This window comes from Carcharodon carcharias, chromosome 27 (genome assembly GCF_017639515.1).
Source record: "Carcharodon carcharias isolate sCarCar2 chromosome 27, sCarCar2.pri, whole genome shotgun sequence".
Lineage (NCBI taxonomy): Eukaryota > Metazoa > Chordata > Chondrichthyes > Lamniformes > Lamnidae > Carcharodon > Carcharodon carcharias.
In genome coordinates this window covers 17,603,168-17,628,856 of record NC_054493.1, presented here as the reverse complement: position 1 = coordinate 17,628,856, position 25,689 = coordinate 17,603,168, and the positions used below count along the sequence as shown (strand labels likewise).

Genomic DNA, 25,689 nt, shown 5'->3' with positions numbered 1-25,689 from the left:
ATGGAAAGTATGGAGATGATGGATGAATTAAACAGGTATTTTGCTTCAATCTTCAGTGTAGAGGGCACAAGTAACATCCTGGAAATAATTGTAAATCAGGAAAAGGGAGGGAGGAACTCAGGAAAATTACAATCACCAGGGAAATGGTATTAAGCAAATTGTTGGGGCTGCAGGCTGAGAAATACCCAGATCTGGACAGACTTCACCCTTGAAAGAAGTGGCTAGTGAGATCGTTGGTTTTAATTTTCCAAAATTCCCTAGATTCAGGGAAGTTCCATTGGATTGGAAAATAGCAAATGTTATTCAAAAAGGGAGGGAGACAGAAAGCAGGAAACTACAGGATATTACAGTTGGTGTATTATCTGTCATAGGGAAAACATAAAAAGCAATTATTAAAGATATTATAGCAGGGCACTTGGAAAAATTCAAGGCAATCAGGCAGTCAGCATGATTTTGTAAAAGGGAGATCATGTTTAACCAATTTATTGGAGTTTGCTGAATGGGCCACATCTGCTGTCAATAAAGGGGAACTGCTGGATGTACTGTATTTAGATTTCCAGAAGGCATTTGATAAAGTGCCACATCAAAGGTTATTGCAGAAAATAAAAGCTGATGGTGTAGGGGGTAACATATTGGCAAGGATAGAAGATTGGCTAGCCAACAGGAAGCAGAGAGTTGGCATAATGGGTCGTCTTCTGTTTGGCAGGATGTGATAAGTAATGTGCCGCAGGGAATCAGTGCTGGGGCCTCAACTTTTTACACTTTATGTAAATTACTTGGATGAAGGAATGGGGGCTAAATTTGCTGACGACAAATATAAGTAGGAAAGTAAATTGTGAAGAAGTTGCAAGGAGACTACATGACAGAGATAGGTTAGGGCAAAGATCTGGCAAATGGAATATAATATCAGCAAATGTGAAATTGTTCATTTTGGCAGGAAGAATAAAACAAGCTTAACTAAATGGTGAGAGATTGCAGAGCTCAGAGATTCAGAGGGATCTCGGTGTCTTAATGCATGAACCACAAAAGGCTAATATGCAGGTACAGCAGGTAATTAGGAAAGCTAATAGAATGTTATTATTTATTGTGAGGGGAATTAAGTACAAAAATAGGGAGGTTATTCTTCAGTTGTACACAGCATTGGTAAGGCCATATCTGGAATATTATGTACTGTTCTGGTCTCCTTACTTAAAGAAAGATGTAAATGCATTAGAAGCAGTTCAAAGAAGCTTTACTAGACAAATATCCAGAATGGGTGGGTTGTCTAATGAGGAAAGGTTGAACAGGTTAGGCTTGTATCCACTGGAATTTAGAAGAGTAAGAGGCGACTTAATTGAAATCTTTAAGATCCTGAGGGGTCTTGACAGGGTGGATGTGGAGAGGATATTTCCTTTTGTGGGAGAATCTAGAACGAGGGATCGCTCATTTAAGGCAGAGATGGGGAGAATTCTTTTCTCAGAGGGTGGTGAGTGTTTGGAACCCTTCCTCAAAAGGTGGTGGAAGCAGTGTCTTTGAATATTTTTAAGGCAGAGCTAGATAGATTCTTGATAAACAAGGGGGTGAAAGGTTACTGGGAGTAGGTGGGAATGTGGGGTTGAGGTTACATTCAGATCAGCCATGATCTGATTGAGTGGTGGAGCAGGCTCGAGGAGCCAAGTGGCCTACTCCTGCTCCTAATTCATATGTTCATATGTAGGATCTGGATTTCATCAGCATTTAAGTGTAAACATTAAGTTCCAGGTTATTACCACTCGTTGCAAAAAATTTCTTCCTCACATCCACCCTGTAGATCTTGCGGAAAATTTGAAATCTGTGCCCCACAATCCTTTTACAGTCAAATATTGGGAACAGCTTTCCTTTGCCTACCTTACCTAAATCTATTATAAGCTTGAACACCTCTGTCAAATCTCCCTTTCACAGAATCACAGTGCAGAAGAGGCCCTTTGGCCCATTGAGTCTGCACCGATACATGAGAAACACCTGACCTACCTACCTAATCCCATTTACCAGCACTTGGCCCATAGCCTTGAATGTTATGACGTGCCAAGTGCTCATCCAGGTACTTTTTAAAGGATGTGAGGTAACCCGCCTCCACCACCCTCCCAGGCAGCGCATTCCAGACCGTCAACACCCTCTGGGTAAACAAGTTTTTCCTCACATCCCCCCCTAAACCTCCTGCCCCTCATCTTGAACTTATGACCCCTTGTGACTGACCCTTCAACTAAGGGGAACAGCTGCTCCCTATCCACCCTGTCCATGCCCCTCATAATCTTGTACACCTCGATCAAGTCGCCCCTCAGTCTTCTCTGCTCCAACAAAAACGACCCAAGTCTATCCAACCTCTTTTCATAACTTAAATGTTTCATCCCAGGCAACATCCTGGTGAATCTCCTCTGCACCCCCTCCAGTGCTTTGCTTCAAGGAGAGCAACCTCAGTTTTACCAACCTAACATTGCAATTATAATCCCTGGAACCATTCTGGTAAATCTCCTCTGCACCCTCTCAAGGACCATCACATCCTTCATAATGTGTGGTGATCACTGGTTTGCACAGACCCAGATGTTCTGTGTTCGTGTCTGTGATGTCATCACGCACCGACAATTGCACAGAGACATCACCCCGCTCCCTGGGTATTTCCTGGGAGATTTTTCTCTGACTCCAATGCTTCTGATATCTTTCTAACTGCAGGCTCCAGCAGGAGATTTTAATTTTGAAAAGAGTGAAATTGTTTCAGAGGTGAGTATTTTGACTGTTCATCTGCAATTTAGATCTTTTAGTGTTCTGCACTGTTGTCTGTGTGAGGTTCAATGGCTCTGGGGCTGGCGTGGCTCCTTTGCTGTGGATTTGAGTCCATGTCCATCCATTGTTCCATTTCAGCTCTGCCCTCCCTGATCATCTCTCTGCCATGGTCTAACTTCCTCTATCTCCAATAATAGGTGTGTTTTAGATGTGTTTAGCATTTTACTGTTACTCCTGCCAACCATGTCGAAATGAGGTTCCCACCGCTGTCCGTCCCCTGACCATGTGCTGTTAGTTTACCAGCTTTATCTTCCCAGAGTATCTTTCAGAGTCAAGAATTATTTTTCCTGCATTATAGTCCATTTCTCTTCTGCTTCTGAGCTTATATTTTCCATCAAGCTCTGCACCATTTTTATTCCCTGTAATTCATTCTGTACACACTGAAATGTTAACTCTGTTTGTTTCTCCACAGTTACTGCCTGATCTGCTGAGTATTTCCAGTATTTGCTCTTTTTGTTCCAGATTTCCAGCAGCTGCAGTATTTTGCTATTATTTTGTTGCAGACGTCACTCACAGAACTGAGTCTAGAATCACCAACAGACTAATTTAAAGCTGGTTTGTTGCAGAGTAGGCATTGGTTGTAGAAGTTAGTTCCCTGGCCTTCAGTGTAGCTCCTTTTTCATCGAGTTATTGAATGACTGATTAGTTACAATACAGACAGAGGTTATTCAGCCCATCCTGCCTGTGCTGGATCTCTGCAAGAGCCAATCAGCTAATCCCATCCCCTGCCTTTTCACTAACAAGACCAGTAGCAGATATTACCAATCCTCAGTTACCTGTGGAGAAGATGATGTTTGACCTTTTTGAACCGCTGCAGTCCATCTAGTGTAGATGCTTGCACAATAATGTTAAATAAGGTGTTACAGGATTTTCACCAAGTAATGATGAAATGTTCAAAATCAACAACAGCAATTTGCATTTGTAAAGCACCTTTCATGTATTCGACCTTTCCAAGGTGTTGCACAGCAGTTTTATGAATCAGGAGCCTTGTAGGTCAGTTAGCACAGGGGTGAAAGGTAAACAAGACTTGGTCTGAGTGGGTACATGGGCAGCAGAGCTTTGGATGATCTCACGATCACAGGGAGGTTGAATGTGGGAGGCAGCAGATGAGCTGAGACTGGGGTGGAGTTAGGCAATGTTACTGAGGTGGAAGCATACTGTAATAGTGATGATGCAGATATAGAACCATAGAAAAGTTACAGCACAGAAGGAGGCCATTCAGCCCATCTTGTCTATGCCAGGCCAAGGACACCAGATGCCCTTTCTAATCCCACCTTCCTGCATCCTGCCCATAGCCCTCCAGCTTACAGCAATTTAGGTGCAGATCCAGGTACTTTTTAAAAGAGTTTAAAGTTTCTGCCTCTACCACCAACTTGGCAGCGAATTCCAGACACCCACTACCCTCTGCGTAAAAAAGTTCTTCCTCATGTCCCCCCTACACCTTCTGCCACTTATCTTGAATCTATGTCCCCTGGTTCTAGAATTCTCCACCAAGGGAAACAATTTTATCCTGTCCACTCTATCTATTCCCCTCATAATTTTGTACACCTCAATCAAGTCACCTCTCAGCCTTCTTTGTTCGAAGGAATATAACCCCAACCTATCCAATTTCTCCTTGTAGCTACACTTTTCTAACCCTGGCAACATTCTTGTAAACCTCCTCTACACTCTCTCCAGAGCTATTACGTCCTTCCTGCAATGTGGTGACCAGAACTGCACACAATACTCCAGTTGTGGCCTCACCAGTGTTTTAAACAATTCCATACATGGTTGGAAGCTCAATTTGGGGTGAAATATTTCTCCATTGTTGTGCATAGTCTGGTTTATCCTCAGTTTTTGGCGAGAGGGATGGAGTTGATGGTTAGGAAGTGGAATTTGTAGTGGGGACTGAAGACAATGACAATGGATTTGGTCTTCCCAATATTTAAATGGAGGAAATTTCTGTTGATCCAGTCCTGGATGTCAGAGAAGTCAGGACGGTGTGTGACTTGGAGGGGAAACTTGGAGATGGTGCTGTTTGCATACACCTTCTATCCTTGTCCCTCTAGGTGATGGAGGTTGAGTGTTTGGGAGGTTCTGTGAAAGTTCTGGTTGATTTGTAGATATGTAAAATCCCTCTTCACCCCTTGCCTTTCCCACCCCTCTTCTCTCTCTTGCTCCCTTCTCCCATTGAGATCAGAGTCTTGTGTTGACCAGTTTGGGTGGCAGGTTCCCTTCTCTGAAGGACCAGTTGGGTTTTTATCATAATTCAGCAGTTTTCATGGTCATTTTTGCCTAGTGCCAGCCCCACAAGTTACCAGATTCACAATCTGCCTTTGTGTTTTTGTGTGTTTTGTCTCTTCTGTTTTAAATCCATTTCACAGGGCATTAAAGTGGAGGATTTGCAGTCGGGAAGCTGAGGCCAAACAGCACATCAAAATCTGACAGAGTCGCCTAATTTATCATAACCTGAATACCATCAGATTTTGAGCATAGACGGAGAAAGCATGATTCACAGTGGGGAGAAACCGTACACATGTTCTGTGTGTGGACGAGGCTTCAGCCAATCATCTGGCCTGTCAGAACATAAATGCAGTCACAACAGGGAGAAACTGTGGAAATGCAGGGACTGTGGGAAGGGATTTAATTACCCATCAGAACTGGAAAGTCATCAGTGAGTTCACACTGGGGAGAGGCCATTCACCTGCTCTGAGTGTGGGAAGGGATTCACTTGTTTATCCCACCTGCTGCAACATTGACAAGTTCACACTGACAAGAGACCTTTCAAATGTCCAGACTGCGGAAAGTGCTTTAAAAGTTCCTGGAAACTGACTGGCCATCAACGTGTTCACGCTGACGAGAGACCGTTCAGGTGCTCTCACTGTGGGACTGGGTTCAAGACATTATCTGACCTCTCTGTACATCAGCGAATTCACACTGGGGAGAAACCATTCACCTGCTCTGAGTGTGGGAAGGGATTCACTCAGTCATCCCACCTGCTGGCACACCAGTGAGTTCACACTAAAGAGAGACCTTTTAAATGCCCAGACTGTGGGAAGTGCTATAAAAGTTCCTGGGATCTGATGTTTCATCAATGTGTTCACACTGACGAGAGACCATTCAGGTGCTCTCACTGTGGGGCTGGGTTCAGGCGATCAACTGATCTGATTGTCCACCAGCAAATTCACACTGGTGAGAGACCATTCATATGTTCTGAGTGTGGGAAGAGATTCACTCGGTCATCCACTCTGCTGGAATACCAGCGAGTTCACACTGGGGAGAGGCTGTTTCCCTGTTCCGACTGTGGGAAGGAATTCACATGTTCATCCCACCTCCTGACACACCAGCAAATTCACACTGCGGAGAGGCCATTCACCTGTTCTGAGTGTGGAAAGGGATTCACTCGGTCATCCACCCTGCAGGAACACCAGCGAGTTCACACCGGGGAGAGGCCACTCACCCGCTCTGACTGTGAGAAGGGATTCACTTGTTCATCCAACCTGCTGATACACAAGCGCACTCACACTGGAGAGAGGCCATTCACCTGCGTTCAGTGTGGGAAGGGGTTCACTCGGTTATCCAACCTGCTGACACACCAGCGAGTTCACACTGGGGAGAGGCCATTCACCTGCTCCAATTGTGGGAAGGGATTCACTCGGTCATCCACCCTTCTGGAACACCAGTGAATTCACCCTGGGGAGAGGCCATTCACCTGCTCCAATTGTGGGAAGGGATTCACTCGGTCATCCCACCTACTGACACACAAAGGCATTCACACTGGGGAGAGGCCATTCACCTGTGCTGAATGTGGGAAGGGATTCAGTCAGACATCCACCCTGCTGACACACCAGTGAATTCACACTGGGAGAGGCCATTCACCTGTTCCGAGTGTGGAAAGGGATTCATTCAGTCATCCACCCTGCTGATACACCAGCGAATTCACACTGGGGAGAGGCCGTTCACCTGTTCTGAGTGTGGGAAAGGATTCACACAGTCATCCAACCTGCTGGTACACCAGCGAATTCACAAGTAACTATAGTGATTGGATTTTTCTGTTAATCATATTTGGGATGAACCATTGTTCATTGGGGTCTGTTTCTGCTGATGTTAATAAACTCCAGCCCAGTCATTGTAGCTAATACTATGGATAAAAGCCAAATAAAAGAGCTTTGTGTTCAACACACACTGTTGAATCTTTTTCATAAACTAACATGAGTTTGTTCCTTTTGAAGTGCTCTCCCTTTCCATAGTATCGTCCACACTCACCTCCAACAACAAGTGTGAGGAATATATGGAGCTTCTTTGTCACTAAGATTGAGACAAGCTGATCAGCTGCCTCTGCTGCTTCCCTCCTTTCCACTAGCTCAACGGGACAAACTGTCCGTAAAGTTCCCCCTTGTCTAAGCCCTGAATTTGCATCTTTCTCCAGCCTTTCTCCTATCTTCTATCTCCTTCAGTGCTCATTTTGTCCATGAGACCTGCCTTCTGTTCCCGTGACCCTATTCTTGCTAAACTGTTGGCCATCCATCCTCCCCATGTTAGTTGATATTGTAAACAGTTCTCTCTCTTTTTTGATACTGTCCGTCTCACCTTTAAATTCATGTCATCATCCATCCTAAAAAAACCTCTTTAACCCACCATTTTTGCAAACTACCGCCCCGTCTCCAACCTCCCTTTCCTCTCCAAAGTCCTTGTACATGGTGTCCCCCAAGGATCTATCCTTGGCCCCTCCTATTCCTCATCTACAGGCTGCCACTAGGTGACATCATCCAAATGCACCGTGTTAGTTTTCACATGTACACTGACAATGCCCAGCTCTACCTCACCACCATCCCTCTCCATTCCTCCACTGTTACTAAATTATCAAACTGCTTATCCAACATCCAGTACTGGATGAGCAGAAATTTTCTCCAATTAATAATTGGGAAGACCAAAGCCCAATTTGAACACAAGATGACATTCTGACCACATATCTAACCATCACGAATAACAGATATTTCAATCTCCATAACGTCGCCTGTCTCCAACCCACCCCAGCTCATCTGCTGCTGAAACCTTCATCCATGCCCATGTTACCTTTAGATGCGACAATTCCAATGCATTTCTGACCAGCCTTTCATGTTCACCCCACCCCTACATGGAAACATGAGATCATCCAAAACTCTGCTGCCCATGTGCTTTCTCACACCAAGTCTTGTTCACTCATCACTCACTGACCTACATTGGCTTCTGGTCAATTAATGCCACAATTATAAAATTTACATTCTTGTTTTCAAATCCGCCCATGACCTCAACCCTCCCTATCTCCATAATCTCCAGTTTCACACTCTCTGATATATCTGCACTCCCCTTATTCTATCCTCTTAGAGCATCCCTGATTTTAATTACCCCACCATTGGTGGCAGGGCCTGGGCATGAAGCTCTGAAATTGATTTACTTTTTTTGAAAAATATACTTTATTCATAAAGCACCTGAAAGAACATTACAAAACATTCCTAGTTGGCCAACACAAAAAGTGCAATCAGATTCAACTTTTACACATGGGTCACGAGGTGCTTCAATACAATCAATGAATATTACAGTCATTTCATTACAGACGTTACAGACAGTCAGACAAGTGCAATGATATTGGAGTTATCAACATACATTATGTTGCATTCTGAGGTACAATTATAATACAAAAACAAAAATACCTGGAAAAACTCATCAGGTCTGGCAGCATTTGGGGAGAGGAGCACAGTTAACATTTCGAGTCCGAATGACCCTTCATCAGAACTAAGTAAAAATAGAAGAGATGAGAAATATAAGCTGGTTTAAAGGGGGGTGGGACAAGTAGAGCTGAATAGAGGGCCAGTGATAGGTGGAGATAGCCAAAAGATGTCACAGACAAAAGGACAAAGAGGTGTTGAAGGTGGTGATATTATCTGAGGAATGTGCTAATTAAGGGTAGAAAGCAGGACGAGCAAGGTACAGATAGCCTGAGTGGGGGTGGGGTGGGGTGAAGGAATCAAAAAAGGCTACAAGATAGAGATAAAACAATGGATGGAAATTTAAAAATACTGGAAGTAGGTGGGAAAAGAAAAATCTATATAAATTATTGGAAAAAAAGGGGGGAATTGGAAAGAGGGTGGGGATGGAGGAGAGAGTTCATGATCTAAAATTGTTGAACTCAATATTCAGTCTGGAAGGCTGTAAAGTGCCCAGTCGGATAATACATTTAATATTATAATACATTTAGTATTCACTACATACATTCATTGTGAACCGTACAGCCCAAGGGGTCAATACAATTCCCAGCATCTTGGTGCACTATGGCAGAGGGGTCTTAGACAGTGGCCTTTCCCCATTGCACCTTTGCGGTGGCTGCGTCAAGCTTTAGTGCGTCCCTCAGCCTGTGGTCCTAGATCTTGGAATGTGCCAGTCTGCAACACTCGGCTGGGGACAGCTCTTTTCACTGGAAGACCAAGAAGTTTCAGGCAGACCAAAGGGCGTCTTTCACTGAGTTGATGATCCTCCAGCTGATTAAATGTTGGTCAAAGAAATAATTGTTGGGGAAACATTTTATCAACATCTACTAACAGAAATATTAAAAGCCTAAAAGTACCACCGCACCTGTCTAAGAACAGTAAAAGGGACTGCTTAGTCCATGAACATTCTAAAAGATTTTGTAGCACCAATAAGCTTTTGTGCCAACCACTAAACTTAACAGTTGACCATCCAGTTGATGTTTGTCACGCTGTGTGTCCCTGGGAACAGCCCGTAGAGCACAGAGTCCTGTGTCACAGCATTGCTCGGGATGAATTTGGACAAAAGCTACTGTATTTCTCTCCAGACCTTCTTTCCAAAGGCACATTCCAGAAGGAGGTGAATAACAATCTCTTCCCCACCACAGCCACTCGAGGGTAATGTGATGAAGCTCTGAATTTTATTTTCAAAAAATATACTTTATTCATAAAATATCTGAAAGAACATTACAAAATATTTCTAAATAGCCATCACAAAAAGTGCAATCATATTCAACTTTTACACATGGATCACGAGGTGGAAGAAGCTCTGAAATTCCCTCCCTAAACCTCTCGGCCACTCTCCTGATTAAAGATGCTTGTTACAATCTGCCTCTCGAATCCAGCTTTTGGCCATCGACCTTAATATCACCCTGAGTGACTTGATGTCTAATTCTGCTTTATGAAACTCCTCTGAAGCGCATTGCAAAGTTTTATTACAACAAGCATGTTCTATAAATACAAATTACTACTGTTTCATGACAATCAGTTTGCACAAGGTAAGAGTCCAACAACTGCAATTAGATAAATAACCAATTCGTCAAGTTGTTTTTTTGGTGCTGTTAGTTAAAGCACAAATGTTGGTCCCACTGTACCAGGAGAAGGGAGAATGAGGAGAGGCTGTATAAACTAAATGGTACAATTTTAAACAGAGTGCAGGAACAGAGTGACCTGGGAGTGTAAGTGAACAAATCCTAGAATATGACAGGAGAAGTTGATCAAACTGTTTGACAAAAGCTAAGGGGACCTTGGATTTATCAATAGAGGCATGGAGTACAAAAGAAAGTCAGTTATCCAGAATCTTTATAAACCTGGGGTTAATCCTAAAGTGAAATATTGTGTTCAATTCTGAGTCCCACATTTTAGGAAAGATGTCAAAGCCTTAGAGAGAATGTAAGGAATATTTACCAGAATGGTTAATAGGGATGAGGGGTTTATGTTATGTGGAGAGACTGGAGAAGCTGGGATTGTTCTCTTTAGAGCAGAGGTTAGTGAATGATTTCATAGCAATGTTGATTTTTTTAGGAGTTTTCCTCTGCTTAGGGAAAAATTGTTTCCATTGGCAGGATGGTTAGTGACCACAGAACACAGGTTCAAAATAATTGGCAAAAGTCCAAAGTGGAGATGAGGGGAGTGTATTTTAATCAGTGAGTTATCATGATCAGGAACACACTGCCTGAATGACTGGTAGAAGCAGGTCCAATAGTAACGATCAAAAATGATTTGGACTTTTACTTAATAAGGAAAGATTTGGAGGGTATTGGAAAAGAGCAGGGGAGTGGGACAGATTGGTAACATTCTCAGAGACAATACAGGCACAGTGGGCTGAATGGCCACCATCCGTGCTCTGTGGTTCTATCATACTGTATTTACTATGAATCATTATATTATTATAGATCATAGAAGCCTGAATAGGACAGCAGAGAAAGAGGCTCCCACCATTGGCCTCTCACCTGACCTACCACTGTGCTAAATGGGATAGATTTTGAACAGATTTCATAACTCAAGACTGGGCATCCATGAGGCACTGTGGGCCATCTGCAGCAATAGAATTGTACTCAAGCACAATCTGTAACCTCATGGCCCGGCCTATCCCTCGCTCTACCATTACCACCAAGTCAGGGAATCAACCCTGGTTGAATGAAGAGTTCAGGAGGGCATGTAAGAAGCAGCACCAGGCATACCTAAAAATGAGGTGTCGACCTGGTGAAGCTGCAACACAGGACTACTTGCGTGTCAAACAGCATAAGCAGCAAGTGATAGATGGAGATAAGAGATTCCACAACCAATGGATCAGATCTATGCTCTGTAGTCCTGTCACATCTAGTCGTGAATGGTGGTGGACAATTAAACAACTCACCAGAGGAGGAGGTTCCACAAACATTCCCATCCTCAATGATGGAGGAGCCCAGCACATCAGTGCAAAAGATAATGTTGAAGTGTTCACAACAGTCTTCAGTCAGAAGTGCCGAGTGGATGATTCATCTTGGCCTCCTCCAGAGGTCCCAGCATCACAGATGCCAGTCTTCAGCTAATTTGATTCACTCCATGTGATATCAAGGAATGGCAGAAGGCAATGGATACTGCAAAGGCTATGGGTCCTGACAATATTCCAGAAAGAGTACTGAAGACTTATACTCCAGAACTTCCAGTGCCCCTACCCAAGCTGTTCCAGTACAGCTACAACACTGGCATCTACCTGGCAATGTGGAAAACTGGGCAGGTGTGTCCTGTACACAAAAAGCAGGACAAATCCAACCCGGCCAATTACCACCCCATCAGTCTATTCACATTATTAGTAAAGTGATGGAAGGGGCATCAACAGTGCTATCGAGCAATAATTGCTTAGCAATAACTGCTTAGCAATAACCTGCTCAATGACACTCGGTTTGTGTTTCGTCAGGGTCACTCAACTTCTGAGCTCATTACAGCCTTGGTTCAAACATGGACAAAAGAGCTGAACTCCAGAGATGAGATGAGAGTGACTGCCCTTGACATCCAGGCAGCATTTGACTGAGTTGGCATCAAGGAGCCTTAGCAAAGCTGGAATCAATGGGAATCAGGGGGAAAACTCTCCCTGGTTGGAGTCATACCTAGCACAAAGGAAGGTGGTTGTGGTTGTTGGAGGTCAATTATCTCACTCCCAGGACATCACTGTAGGAGCTCCTCAGAGTAGTGTCTTTGGCCCAACTATCTTCAGCTGCTTCATTAATGACCTTCCTTTCATCATAAGGTTAGAAAAGTGAGGATGTTCGCTAATGATTGCACAATGTTCAGCACCATTCGGGGCTCCTAATTACTGAAGCAGTCCATGTCCAAATGCAGCAAGACCTGGACAACATCCAGGTTTGGGCTGACAAGTGGCAAGTAACATGTCCACCACACAAGTCCCAGGCAATGACCATCTCCAACAAGAGGGAATTTAACCATCACCCCTTGACACTCAATGGAATTACCATCACTGAATCCCCCATTATCAACAGCCTGGGGGTTACCATTGACCAGAAACTGAACTGGATTAGCCATATAAATACTGTGGTACAAGACCAGATCAGAGGTGAGGAATTCTGTGGTGAGTAACTCACCTCATGACTCCCCAAAACCTGTCCACAATCTGCAAGGCACAAGTCAGGAGTGTGATGGAATACTCTCCACGAGCAGTTCCAACAACACTCGAGAAGCTTGACTCCATCCAGGACAAAGCAGCCAGCTTGATTGGCGCCCCTTCCACAAACATTCACTCCCTCCACCACCGACGAATATCGGCAGCAGTCAGTACCATCTACAAGATGCACTGCGGAAATTCACCAAGGCTCCTTAGGCAGCACCTTCCGAACCCACGACCGCTACCATCTAGAGAAGGACAAGCCCAGCAGATAGATGGGAACACGACCACCTGGAAGTTCCCCTCCAAGCCACTTACCATCCTGACTTGGAAATATATCGGCCGTTCCTTCACTGTTGTCAGGTCAAACTCCTCCCTAACAGCACTGTGGGTGTACCTACACCACAGGGATTGCAGCTGTTCAAGAAGGCAGTTCATCACCACCTTCTCAAGGGCAATTAGGGATGGGCAATAGTTGTTAGTCCAGCCAGTGATGCCCTGCATCCTGCAAGTAAGTAAAGAAAATGCTCTGAACCAATAGGAAGAGGGGGCAGCACTGGAGTAATGATTGGCTGCCCCGTGGTCCTCCAGCCAATCGGAGTGAATGAGGGGGCAGGTCTGAGCCCAGATTTGCCTCATTGGCTGAGACTCTGCATCATTTTGAAAGCTGATTTGTCTCAAACTCCAGGAGAAAACTGGACCTTCCAGTTTGTGGCTTTATACTGATGAAACCCTGTGGGTGTGGAGCAAACATTTCAACATTTGTTAGTGAAATGGATTCATTCAGGACGGACAGCAAGGATAATATGAGGTAATAACACAGTGTATTGAGAAAGGAAATTCAATGGCAGGATTGGGGAGCTGGGACTTGTAACTGAAGATTTGAGAACTGAAATAATCTGGAGTAAGAAAGGAGAAATGGCAAGAAACTGAATAATCAGTAACAGGACATCAATTGGTCTCTTATCAAAGAGAACTCGACAATTCATTCCAACTAATCAATAATCTCCAGCTATCAGGATGAACATGGTTCATTCCTGAATGTGATTTCTCTCTTTATTCTTCAATGGAATATGGGCATCGCTGACGAGGCCAGAATTTGTTGTCCATCCCTACTTAACCTTGAGAAGGTGCTGGTGAGCCACTTTCTTGAATATAGCTGAGTGACTTCACAGAATCACAGAATCACACTGTGCAGAAGAGGCCTTTTGGCCCATCGAGTCTGCACCGACACATGAAAAATACCTGAACTACCTACCTGACCCCGTTTACCAGCGCTTGGCCCATAACCTTGAATGTTATGACATGCCAAGTGCTCATCCAGGTATTTTTTAAAGGATGTGAGGCAACCCGCCTCCAACACCCTCCCAGGCAGCGCATTCCAGACCCTCACCACCCTCTGGGTAAAAAAGTTTTTCCTCACATCCCCCCTAAACCTTCTGCCCCTCACCTTGAACTTGTGTCCCCTTGTGACTGACCCTTCAACTAAGGAGAATAGCTGCTCCCTATCCACCCTGTCCATGCCCTTCATAATCTTGTACACCTCGAGCAGGTTGCCCCTCAGTCTTGTTTGCTCCAACGAAAACAACCCAAGTCTATCCAACCTCTCTTCATAACTTAAATGTTTCATCCCAGGCAACATCCTGGTGAATCTCCTCTGCACCCCCTCCAGTGCAATCACATCCTTCCTATAATGTGGCGACCAGAACTGCACACAATGTACCAGCTGTGGCCTCACCAAGATTCTATACAACTCCAACATGACCTCCCTACTTTTATAATCTATGCCTCGATTGATAAAAGCAAGTGTCCCATATGCCTTTTTGACCACCCCACTAACATGCCTCTCCGCCTTCAGAGACCTATGGACACACACGCCAAGGTCCCTTTGTTCCTCAGAACTTCCTAGTGTCATGCCGTTCATTGAATACTTCCTTGTCAAGTTACTCCTTCCAAAGTGTATCACCTCACACTTTTCAAGGTTAAATTCCATCAACCACTTATCTGCCCATTTGACCATCCTGTCTATATCTTCCTGTAGCCCAAGACACTCAACCTCACTGTTAACAAAGTTTGTGGCCAATCTTTGTGACATTTGCAACCTTAATAATTCTACCTCCCACATAGTCATCTATGTCATTTACATAAATTACAAATAATAGGGGACCCAGCATAGATTCCTGTGGTACGCCACTGGTCACTGGCTTCCAGTCACTAAAGCATCCTTGTGTCATCACCCTCTGTCTCCTACAACTAAGCCAATTTTGAATCCACCTTATCAAATTACCCTGTATCCCATGTACATTTGCCTTCTTTATAAGTCTCCCATGTGGGACCTTGTCAAAGGCTTTGCTGAAATCCATATAAACTACATCAACTGCACCACCCTCATCTACACACCTGGTCACCTCCTCGAAAAATTCAATCAAATTTGTTAGGCATGACCTCCTTCTGACAAAGCCATGCTGACTATCCCTGATCAAACCTTGCCTCTCCAAGTGGAGATAGATTCTCTCCTTCAGCATTTTCTCCAATAGTTTCCCTATCACTGACATGAGACTTACCTGCCTGTAATTCCCTGACATATCTCTACAACCCTTCTTGAATAGCGGAACCACATTAGCTGTTCTCCAGCCTCTGGCATCTCCCCCATGTCCAAAGAGGAATTAAAAATTCAGGTCAGAGCCCCTGCGATCTCCCCCTTTGACTCCCTCAGCAGTCTGGGACACAAATCATCCGGACCTGGAGATTTGTCCACTGTCAAACCTGCCAACACCTCCAATACCTTGTCACTCCCTATATCAAGCTGCTCAAGAACTTTGCAGTCTCTCTCCCCAAGTTCCATAACTTCATCCTCATTCTCTTGGGTGAAGACAGATGTGAAGTATTCATTCAACACTCTAGCGATGTCATCTGGCTCCACCCATAGATTTCCCCCTTGGTCTCTTATGGGCCCTAATCTTTCCCTGGTTATCCTCTTCCCATTGATATACATAGAATATATTGGGATTTTCCCTACTTTTACCAGCCAGAGCTTTCTCATATCCCCTCTTTGCTCTCCTAATTGCTTTCTTAAGCTCCACCCTGCACATTCTGTACTCCACTAATGCCTCCACTGATTTGCTTCCCTTCTACCTGCTAAAAGCCTCTCTTTTCCTTCTCATCATAGCCTGAATATTTCTGGTTATCCATGGTTCTCTGGGCTTGTTACTCCTTCTTATCACCCTAGAGGGAATATGTTGAGACTGTACCCTCCCCGTTTCCTGTTTGAACGCTCCCCACTGCTCCGCGATAGATTTCCCCACAAGTAGCTGTTCCCAGCCTATCTTGGCCAGATCCTGCCTTATTTTACTAAAATCCACTCTTCCCCAATCCAAAACATTTTTTGTAACTTGTCTATTTCTTTGTCCACAACAAACTTAAACTGTATCATGGGAATATACTAAGAGGGGTAGACGAAGTGAGAGATCTTGGCGTACAAGTACACATGTCCCTGAAGGCAGCAGTTCAAGTAGACAAGGTTGTAAAGAAGGCATATGGAAAGCTCTCCTTCATTGGCAGAGGTATAGAATATAAAAGTAAGGATATTATGTTGGAATTATATAAAACACTGGTGAAGCCACAACTGGAGTATTGTGTGCAGTTCTGGTCACCACATTGCAGGAAGGACGTAATAGCTCTAGAGAGAGTGCAGAGGAGGTTTACAAGAATGTTGCCAGGGTTAGAAAAGTGTAGCTACGAGGAGAGATTGGATAGTTTGGGGTTATTTTTCTTCGAACAAAGAAGGCTGAGAGGTGACTTGATTGAGGTGTACAAAATTATGAGGGGAATAGATAGAGTGGACAGGATAAAATTGTTTCCCTTGGAGGAGAGTTCTAGAACCAGGGGACATAGATTCAAGATAAGTGGCAGAAGGTGTAATGGGGACATGAGGAAGAACGTTTTTTATGCAGAGGGTAGTGGGTGTCTGGAATTCACTACTCAAGTTGGTGGTAGAGGCAGAAACTCTAAACTCTTTTAAAATGTACCAGGATCTGCACTTTAAGTGCTGTTAGCTTCCGGGCTATGGGCCGAGTGCAGGAAGGTGGGAATAGAAAGGGCACCTGGGTTTCCTCGGGCTGGCATGGACAAGATGGGCCGAATGGCCTCCTTCTGTGCTGTCACTTTTCTATGGTTCTATGTTGTGGTCGCTATCACTAAAATGCTCCCCCACCAATACCTCGGCCATCTGTCCGGCTTCATTTCCCAGAATTAGGTCCAGCACCGTGCCATCCCTTGTTGGACCCTCTACATATTGACCTAACTGTACACATTTCAAAAAATCCACTCCATCCAAGCCCTTAACATTATGTCTATCCCAATTAATGTTGGGAAAGTTGAAATCACCTAATATAATTACCCGATTGTTATTGTTTTTACATACCTCCACAAATTGTGCACATATTTGCTCCTCAATTTCCCTCTTATTATCTGGGGGTCTATAATAAACACCTAACAATTTGGCTTCCCCTTTTTTATTCACTGAGTATTTTCAAGCCTGAGGTAGATATATGCTTGTTAGGCAAGGGAATCAATAGTTATTGGGGGTAGATGGGAATGTGGAACTTGAAACACCGTCCAAGGGCCTAAACACTCCTTTTAAGTGAAGCAGCACTTCACTTGCACTTCCCTCAAGTTAGTCTACTGCATTCGCTGCTCTCAATGCAGTTTCCTCTACATTGAAGAAACCAAATGCAGACTGGGTGACCACTTTGTGGAACATCTTCGGTCTGTCTGCAAGCATGACCCAGACCTCCCTGTCACTTGCCATTTCAACACTCCACCCTGCTCTCATGCCCCACATGTCTGTCCTTGGCCTGCTGCAATGTTCCAGTGAAGCTCAACACAAACTGGAGGAACAGCACCTCATCTTCCGACTAGGCACTTTACAGCCTTCCAGACTGAATATTGAGATCAACAACTTCAGATCATGAACTCTCTCCTCCATCCCCACCCCCTTTCCGATCCCCCTTTTTCCAATAATTTATATATATTTTTCTTTTTCCACCTATTTCCATTATCTTAAAATGTATTTCCATCCATTGTTTTAGCCTATTTCGATCCCTTCACCCCACCCCACCCCCAATAGGGCTATCTGTACCTTGCTCATCCTGCTTTCTACCCTTAATGTCACCATTAGCATATATCTTAGCTAATATCACAACCTTCAACACCTCTTTGTCCTTTGTCTATGACATCTTTACGCAATCTCAACCTATCACTGGCCCTCTATCCAGCTCTACCTGTCCCTCCCCACCTCAAATCAACTTATATTTCACCTCTTTTCTATTTTTCCTTAGTTCTGATGATGAATCATTTGGACTCAAAACGTTAACCGTATCCCTCTCTGCAGATGCTGCCAGAACTGCTGAGTTTTTCCAGGTATTTTTTTTCTTGTTTTGGATTTCCAGCATCCGCAGTTTTTTGCTTTTATCTAAGTGAATCAGTTGTTCTGTTTCTGGACTCAGTGTTCTCTGTAATTTGGTGTCATCTCCTCCCAAATCCTGATCAGCATATTCCACATCCACCTTGTACTGCACATGCTCAGAGTACAACCCGGTGTTGAGTAATCACACTGGGCTCCTGTCGTCATTGATGGGGCATATTCTGGCCACTTGAGAAATATTGCATTGTATCACCATCATGGAAAAAACCAATTGGTGAACAGAATTTTTTGTCAACAAATTGAGATTGGATCAAATGGCCTGTTTCTATAATGAAATCCTACAGGATAGAGGTGGATTAATACTCAGGTCTATGCAGTTGCAGCCCAAGAGGTGAATTAACACTCAGGCCATGAAAACCCCACCATAAACCCAGCACCAACTCCATCCCTCTCCTTGCCACCCTGTGAGGCTGGACCAGACAAATTGCAACCTTCGCCTCCTATTTGAACCTGAGCTGATTATCGTGCTACCAACAACATATCCTCTCTATCACTAACATCACCTGCTTCCAGGTCATATCAATTGTCTCCAAGCCACCTGAGCCAATTTGCTGCTGAAATCTTTAACCATGCCTTTGTTACCTCCAGTTTCAACTATTCCAATGCTCTCTTGATTAGTCTCCCATCTTCCACCCTCCATAAACTTACGCTCATCCAAAACTCTTCTGGGTGGACAGCAGTTTAGTGGGAATGGAGACCACAGAGCAGAAAGTGTACCTCATGGACAAGTTGAGCTCATGAAAGTCGAAAGGGAGGTAGAAGAGAAACTAAAAAAAGATGCTTGTTCAGAGCTAGGGCTGGTCAGATCTGGAGAAGCAATTTGGCCCAGTGGATGAGTGAAAAGGAGGAAAGCAGCAGAGGCAGATGATCAGATGGTCTCAATCTTGGAAACAAGGAAGTGAATCAGCTCCTCACATTTGTCATTGAAGGTGAGGATGGAGGACACAGGGGAGAGGGAGAACACTTTAAAAGGAACTAACTTGCATTGGAGATATTAAAATGACTCATCATTCATCTGTTTAACACAAAATGTATTTATTTGGCTTTTATCCAGAATATTGACACATATAACTGAGAGTTTATAACTTTAGCAGAAACATATCTGAATACTATATTTGCTATGAGACGAGGGATGGAGAGGTATCGGGAAGACCAATGAAACATGAAGATTGATCATGGTAGTTTACATTACTGGAAGTAAGCTTCTTAAAAAGTGATCCCTCCTGCTTTACTTTATTCAACATGTATATGAATATGAAACCAGTTATATGGTTATTAACAACAGCAGCAACAACCCCAACTCTAAACTTAGCTCAGCCCTCAGTTCAGTGGATTAGCAGCAGAAATAAGAACAGAATCCAGGGCTTGCAGTCACTTGTGAATTCATTGATAATCTATCATCTCAGCAGGGTAGATAATAGATTAAATGGCTTCCCACATACGGATCATGTAAAAGGCTTCTCCTGAGTGTGAATGCACTGGTGCCTCAGCAGTTCCCTTTTGTATTTAGAGCTCTTGATATAGTCAGAACATTTAAATGTTCTCTTATCAGTGTGAACAAGCTGAAGTGAAATGAGAGTGCTTGACCAAATGAATCCCATCCCATACTCAGAGTACATGAATGGCCTCTCCCCAGTGCGAACAGGTGAAGCAAAGTAGAAGGTCAGGACAGATGGAAGCTAAGGATAAATTTGACAAGACGTCATGGACACAAGACCAGCGGGAGTGCTAAACTACGTTTGAGTTTTGGTGAACACCTTGTCAAATACCAGGAGGGAAATGGAAAACAATGAAGGTGAACATGGTGAAAGAGCCAAAAGTAAATCCTGTCAGAGAGAAGACCTTCTCTGTAACCTGTCTTAACTCCTCTGTCGGTTCATTTATTGAAACAAGGGACTCTCCTTGTTCTAATGATGACATTCCTTGTCTGCCCAGTTATCACTGTAAGTCAACCCTTGAAATACATTGTTTCATCATGTTCCCAATTTTCACTAACAAATGTTGAAATGTTTGCTCCACACCCACAGGGTTTCATCTGTTTAAAGCCACAAACAGAAAGGTCCAGTATTCTCCTGGAGTTTGAGACAAATTAACTTTCGAAGTGATGCAGTTTCAGCCAATGAGGAAGATCGGCGCCTAGCCCCGCCTCTCGTTCACTCCGATTGGTTGAAGAACCAGCCTCTCGTGTTCTGTCCTCCAGCAACGCCCCCTTTTTCTATTGGTCTGGAGCTGCTGTCAATCAGGCGAGCACCGGGAGCGGGAGCATGCGCAGTGTGTCTGTTGAGACTGGACACCAGTGCGTAGGCGCGGTGTCGAAGATTCTGGAGCATGCGCGATGCGATTGACGGCCTTGCGGGAAGAGGCGCCTGTTTGTACCGGAGAAGCGGAGTCAGAGCGAGGCGGTGGGTGGGAGGATTTGGAAACACTTTGTGGATCCTGAAACCCTGAGGAATAATTGTCAGCTCCTGGTTTGCAGCTGCGGGGCTTCTCCCTCCCGGGAACAGGCCCAGGTTAACGGCCGCCATCCTGGGTCAGCGAGTGGAGGATGGGTCACGTCAGAGGATGGGGGAGGGGAGGACAATAAATAAGAGGTTGCACTTTGGGCTCAAATTAATGAGGAATCTGATCTGTGGGAAGGAAGGAAACCCTGGGAGGTGGGCGGGGAGGATTCAGAAACACCCGCTGGAGGCCCCAAACCCCCAATAAGACTCATTGATTTTATTGTCAGTCTGCAGACAGGAGCTGGAGAACTGAACCCAGGCAGAGGAGAGGGAGGGAGAAAACTGGGAGTGGCGGAAAGAAATGGTGGAGATGGTGAGATGGGTTTGGATTTCAGCCCAGGGAGGAGGGAGAGTGTGTGGGACGGGGATTTACAGCTTTGGGGAAACGAGAGGAAGATGGTCCATAGAAACTAGAATTGTCTGTTCTGAATTTCTATGCTATGCTAACAGTTAAGAGTTTTGTAAACTCCTTTTGCAGGATATTAGGAGGGGAAGATTTACAGATGGAAGCTCAAATCAAACTTCACATCAAGATTTAAAACCGTCACTCCATCAGGACCTGAATATCATCGGCAATTGAATGTAGAAGGAGAAATGCTTGTCTGTTCTGTCTGTGTGAAAAGATTTCAAACATCAGTGTGACTGGAAAAACACAGGCACACAGACACACACCCGAGTGAGAGTGTTCAGTGCACTGACTGTGAAAAGAACTTTAACCAGTTATACAGCCTGAAAAAACATCACACCATTCACAGCGGGGAGAGACCATTCACGTGTTCTGTGTGTGGACAAGGCTTTAACTGATTATCCAACCTGGAGAGACGTAAGGACTCCAGCACCATGGACAAACCATGGAAATGTGAGGATTGTGGTAAAGGATTCAATTATCCATCTCAGCTGGAAATCCATCGACGCATTCACACTGGGGAGAAGCCGTTCACCTGTTCCGTGTGTGGTAAGGGATTCACTCAGACAACCAAACTCATGTCACACCAGCGAATTCACACTGAGGAGAGGCCATTTACCTGCCCTGTATGTGGGAAGGGATTTACTCAGACATCCTGTCTTATGTTGCACCAGCGAATTCACACTGAGGAGAGGCCATTCAGCTGCACTCACTGTGAAAAGAGATTCAGGTCTTCATCTGACCTCAATATACACCAGCGACTTCACACTGGGCAGAAGCCATTCACTTGCTCTGTGTGTGGGAAGGGATTCACTCATTCATCTGGCCTTAGGTCACACCAGCGAGTTCATTCTGAGGAGAAGCCATTCAACTGTACATCCTGTAGAAAGAGTTTCAGGCATTCATCCGCCCTTGCTGAACACCAGCGAGTTCACACTGGGGAGAGGCCGTTCACCTGCTCTGTGTGTGGGCAGGGATTTACTCAGTCATCCAGTTTGCTGAGACACCAGCGAGTTCACACTGGGGAGAAGCCATTTAGCTGCACTTCTTGTGGCAAGAGTTTCAGGCAGTCATCCACCCTCATTGCACACCAGCGAGTTCACACTGGGGAGAAACCATTCACCTGCTCTGTATGTGGGAAGGGATTCACTGTATCATCTGCCCTTGAGTCACACCAGCAAATTCATACTGAGCAGAAGCCATTCAGCTGCACGGACTGTGAAAGGAGGTTCAGGTGTTCATCTGCTCTCCTGGCACATCAGAGAGTTCACACTGGAGAGAGACCATTCACCTGCTCCGTGTGTGGGAAGAGATTCACTCGGTCCTTCAACCTAGTGACGCATGAGCGAGTTCATAAGTGACTGCAGGGGTTGGATTCTGCTGTTATCACTGCTGTTAATCATGTTCAGGATTGATAGTCTGACAATGTCAAGTTTGTTTCTGCTGATGTTAACAACCCCTATAACTGGCTGGAGTTTAATATTCTGGAGATGTCACTGATACTCGGTGCTGCAGTGTCCCTTTTTAAAAACACCATCTGTGATCGTTCCCCTTAATTCATGAACTCTGCTGGAAGGTCGGATCCATTCCACAGGACGTGCATGACACAAAAATAATCTCAATTTACAAAATCAAAGGGGACAGAGAAGACTGCAACAAAAGCTTTGTCCACCAAAGTTCCTCTGTCTCATCCAGTCCTTTCATGACAACATGTCCTGTACTGTACAGTTTGACAGCTCCACTTCTGACAGTTTCAGGGTGAAGAATGGAGTGAAACAGGACTGTGTCCGAGTCCCCAATTTGTTTGGCATTTTCTTCTCCATGTTCTTGACCTTGGCCTTCCCTGCAGATATGGAAGGAGTTTCCCTGAATACTCGGTCAGACGGCAAACTCCATAATCTGTCCAGACTGAAAGTGAAGACAAAATACAGCCTGTCTCGATCAGAGACCTCCTCTATGCTGATGATGTCATGCTTGTGACTCACACAGAAACTCAGCTACAAAGACTCATGGACTGTCTCTCCTGTGTCTGTAACTTGTTCTCCCTTACTGTAAACATCAAGAAAACAGTGGTTTGGGGACTGGGTGATGTCCTTGATCACACTGGAAGTGGCCAGTGAAATCTGTGACTTTGGGTTCACAATGACAGACAATCTGTTTCTTGATGTAGAACTCGATACACGCATCGAGAAAGTGGCTTCACCTTTGGCCGACTCACATCAAGCTGTCTCTCAGCACCAAGATGCTGGTTTATGAGGCCTGTGTCCTCAGCATCTTGTCTATCTGTGAAACATGGATGATTTACAGTGATCAGGAAAGGAAGCCGTTCACCTGTTCCGTGTGTGGGAAGGGATTCACTCAGACAACCAAACTCATGTCACACCAGCGAATTCATACTGAGGAGAGGCCATTCACCTGCCCTGTATGTGGGAAGGGATTTACTCAGACATCCTGTCTTATGTTACACCAGCGAATTCACACTGGGCAGAAGCTCACTTTCACCTTCAGTGTTTGCGGCACGTTCTGGGCATCTCAGGGACAGAATCAGGAATGTGGCTGCCCTCTCAAAGACAAATCTCCCAAGTACATTGGCTCTCATCAAGCAGAGGTGACTTCACTGGCTCTGAAGAAGAGTCGTACGGACTTGAAACATTAACTCTGTTTCTCTCTCCACAGATGCTGTCAGACATGCTGGGTTTTTCCAGAATTTTCTGTTTCTACCCCAAAAGAGGCTTCTGGCCTCTCTTCCATGGTCTTGTCCATGCCTAGGTGGCTCTGGAGAGGGAGCATGTGGTGTCCACTCATACGGCTGATACTTTCCACCTCTGGTGGGTACCCCAAGGTACAGAGTGTCTCAGAGACACTGGAAACAACATTCTGGTTTAGTTAGGAAGGTTCTCTTCACTCTTGTTGGGGCTTTGATGCTGATTTTGGGCTCTTTTCATTTAATTGGACAACGTGCCTGAGAGAAGAAAGTATGTTGTATAGAAACTAGAATTGTCTGATCTGAATTTCTATCCTGGACTGACAGTGATAACTTTTGTCAACTGTATTTACAGGATATCAGAAAGAGATGATTTGAAGATGGGAAACTCAAACCAAACATCTCATCACAATCTGACAGAGTCACTCGATTCATCAGGACCTGAATATCATCAGTCTTTGAATGTCGAAGGAGAAATGTTTGTTCTGATTGTGGGAAAAGATTTCAAGCATCAGTATGGCTGGAAAAGCACCAAGACACACACCCGAGTGAGAGTGCTCCAGTGAACTGACTGTGGATAGAGCTTTAACCAGTTACCCAGCCTGAAATAACGTCACAACATTCACAGCAGGGAGAGACTGTACATGTGTTCTGTCTGCGGATGAGGCTTCGACTGATCGTCCAACCTGGAGAGATACAAGGACACTGAGACCATGAAGAAACCATGGAAATGTGGGGACTGTGGGAAGGGATTCATTTGCCCATCCCAGCTGGAAGCTCATCGACGCACTCACACTGGGGAGAGACCGTACACCTGCTCCGTGTGTGGGAAAGGATTCACTCTGATGTCCAGCCTTCAGTTACACCAGCGAGTTCACACTGACGAGAGGCCTTTTAAATGCTCTGACTGTGGGAAAGGCTTTAAGATCTCACCTGATCTAATTAAACACCAGCTTGTTCACACTGACGAGAGACCATTCAGTTGTCCTCAATGTGAGAAGAGGTTCAGACAGTCGCCTCACCTCATTCAACACCAGCGAGTTCACACTGGGGAGAGGCCATACACTTGCTCCGTGTGTGGGAAGGGATTCACTTCATCATCCAACCTGGTAACACATCAGCGGGTTCACACAGGGGAGAAGATATTCACCTGCTCTGTGTGTGGGAAGGGGTTTTCTCAGTCATCGAATCTGCTGACACACCAGCAAGTTCACACTGGGGAGAGGCCATTCACCTGCTCTGTGTGTGGGAAGCGATTTGCTCGATCGTCTCACTTGCTGACACACCAGCGAGTTCACAAGTGACTGCAGAGGTTGGGTTCTGCTGTTAATCACATCCTTTGTTTCTGTTGCTGTTAGTAATGCTTGTAACTGGGCTGGAGTTTAATATTCTGGATATCTGTCAAATAAATGAGTTTAGGTGAAAGCAGACAGCGCTGTTGTAAAAACCTAAGAGAAGGGAAGAGAAGCGCGAGAGGAGTGTCTCCAGCTGCAGCTTCTGGAAGCCTGGGTTTTGGAGCTGAAGTGGCAGCTGGGGATACTGGAGCATCCGCGAGGCGGAGAGTATCATGGATAGCACATATAGAGAGGTGGTCACACCATAGGCTAAGAGTCCACAGACAGGAAGGGAATGGGTGACCACCAGGCAGAGCAAGAAGACTAGGCATGCAATGCAGGAATCTCCTGTGGCTATTCCCTTGCAAAACAGATTTACCACTTTGGATACTGTTCAGGGGAATGGCCTCTCAGGGGAAAGCAGCAACAGCCAAATTCGTTGCACTGTGGTTGGCTCTGCTGCACTGGTGAAGAGTAAAAAGTGTGGGAGTGCAATAATTAATTCAATTGGAAGGGGAATAAATCGGCATTTCTGTGGCCGCAAATGAGACTTCAGGATGGTACGTTGCCTCCCTAGTTCTAGGGTCAAGGAT

At 44.9% G+C, this 25,689-nt stretch overlaps 1 pseudogene; it reads left to right on the top strand.

Annotated features, from left to right (window-relative positions):
• LOC121270324 lies at positions 1-25,418 on the top strand (annotated as a pseudogene).
• Positions 25,419-25,689: the final 271 nt, after the last annotated feature.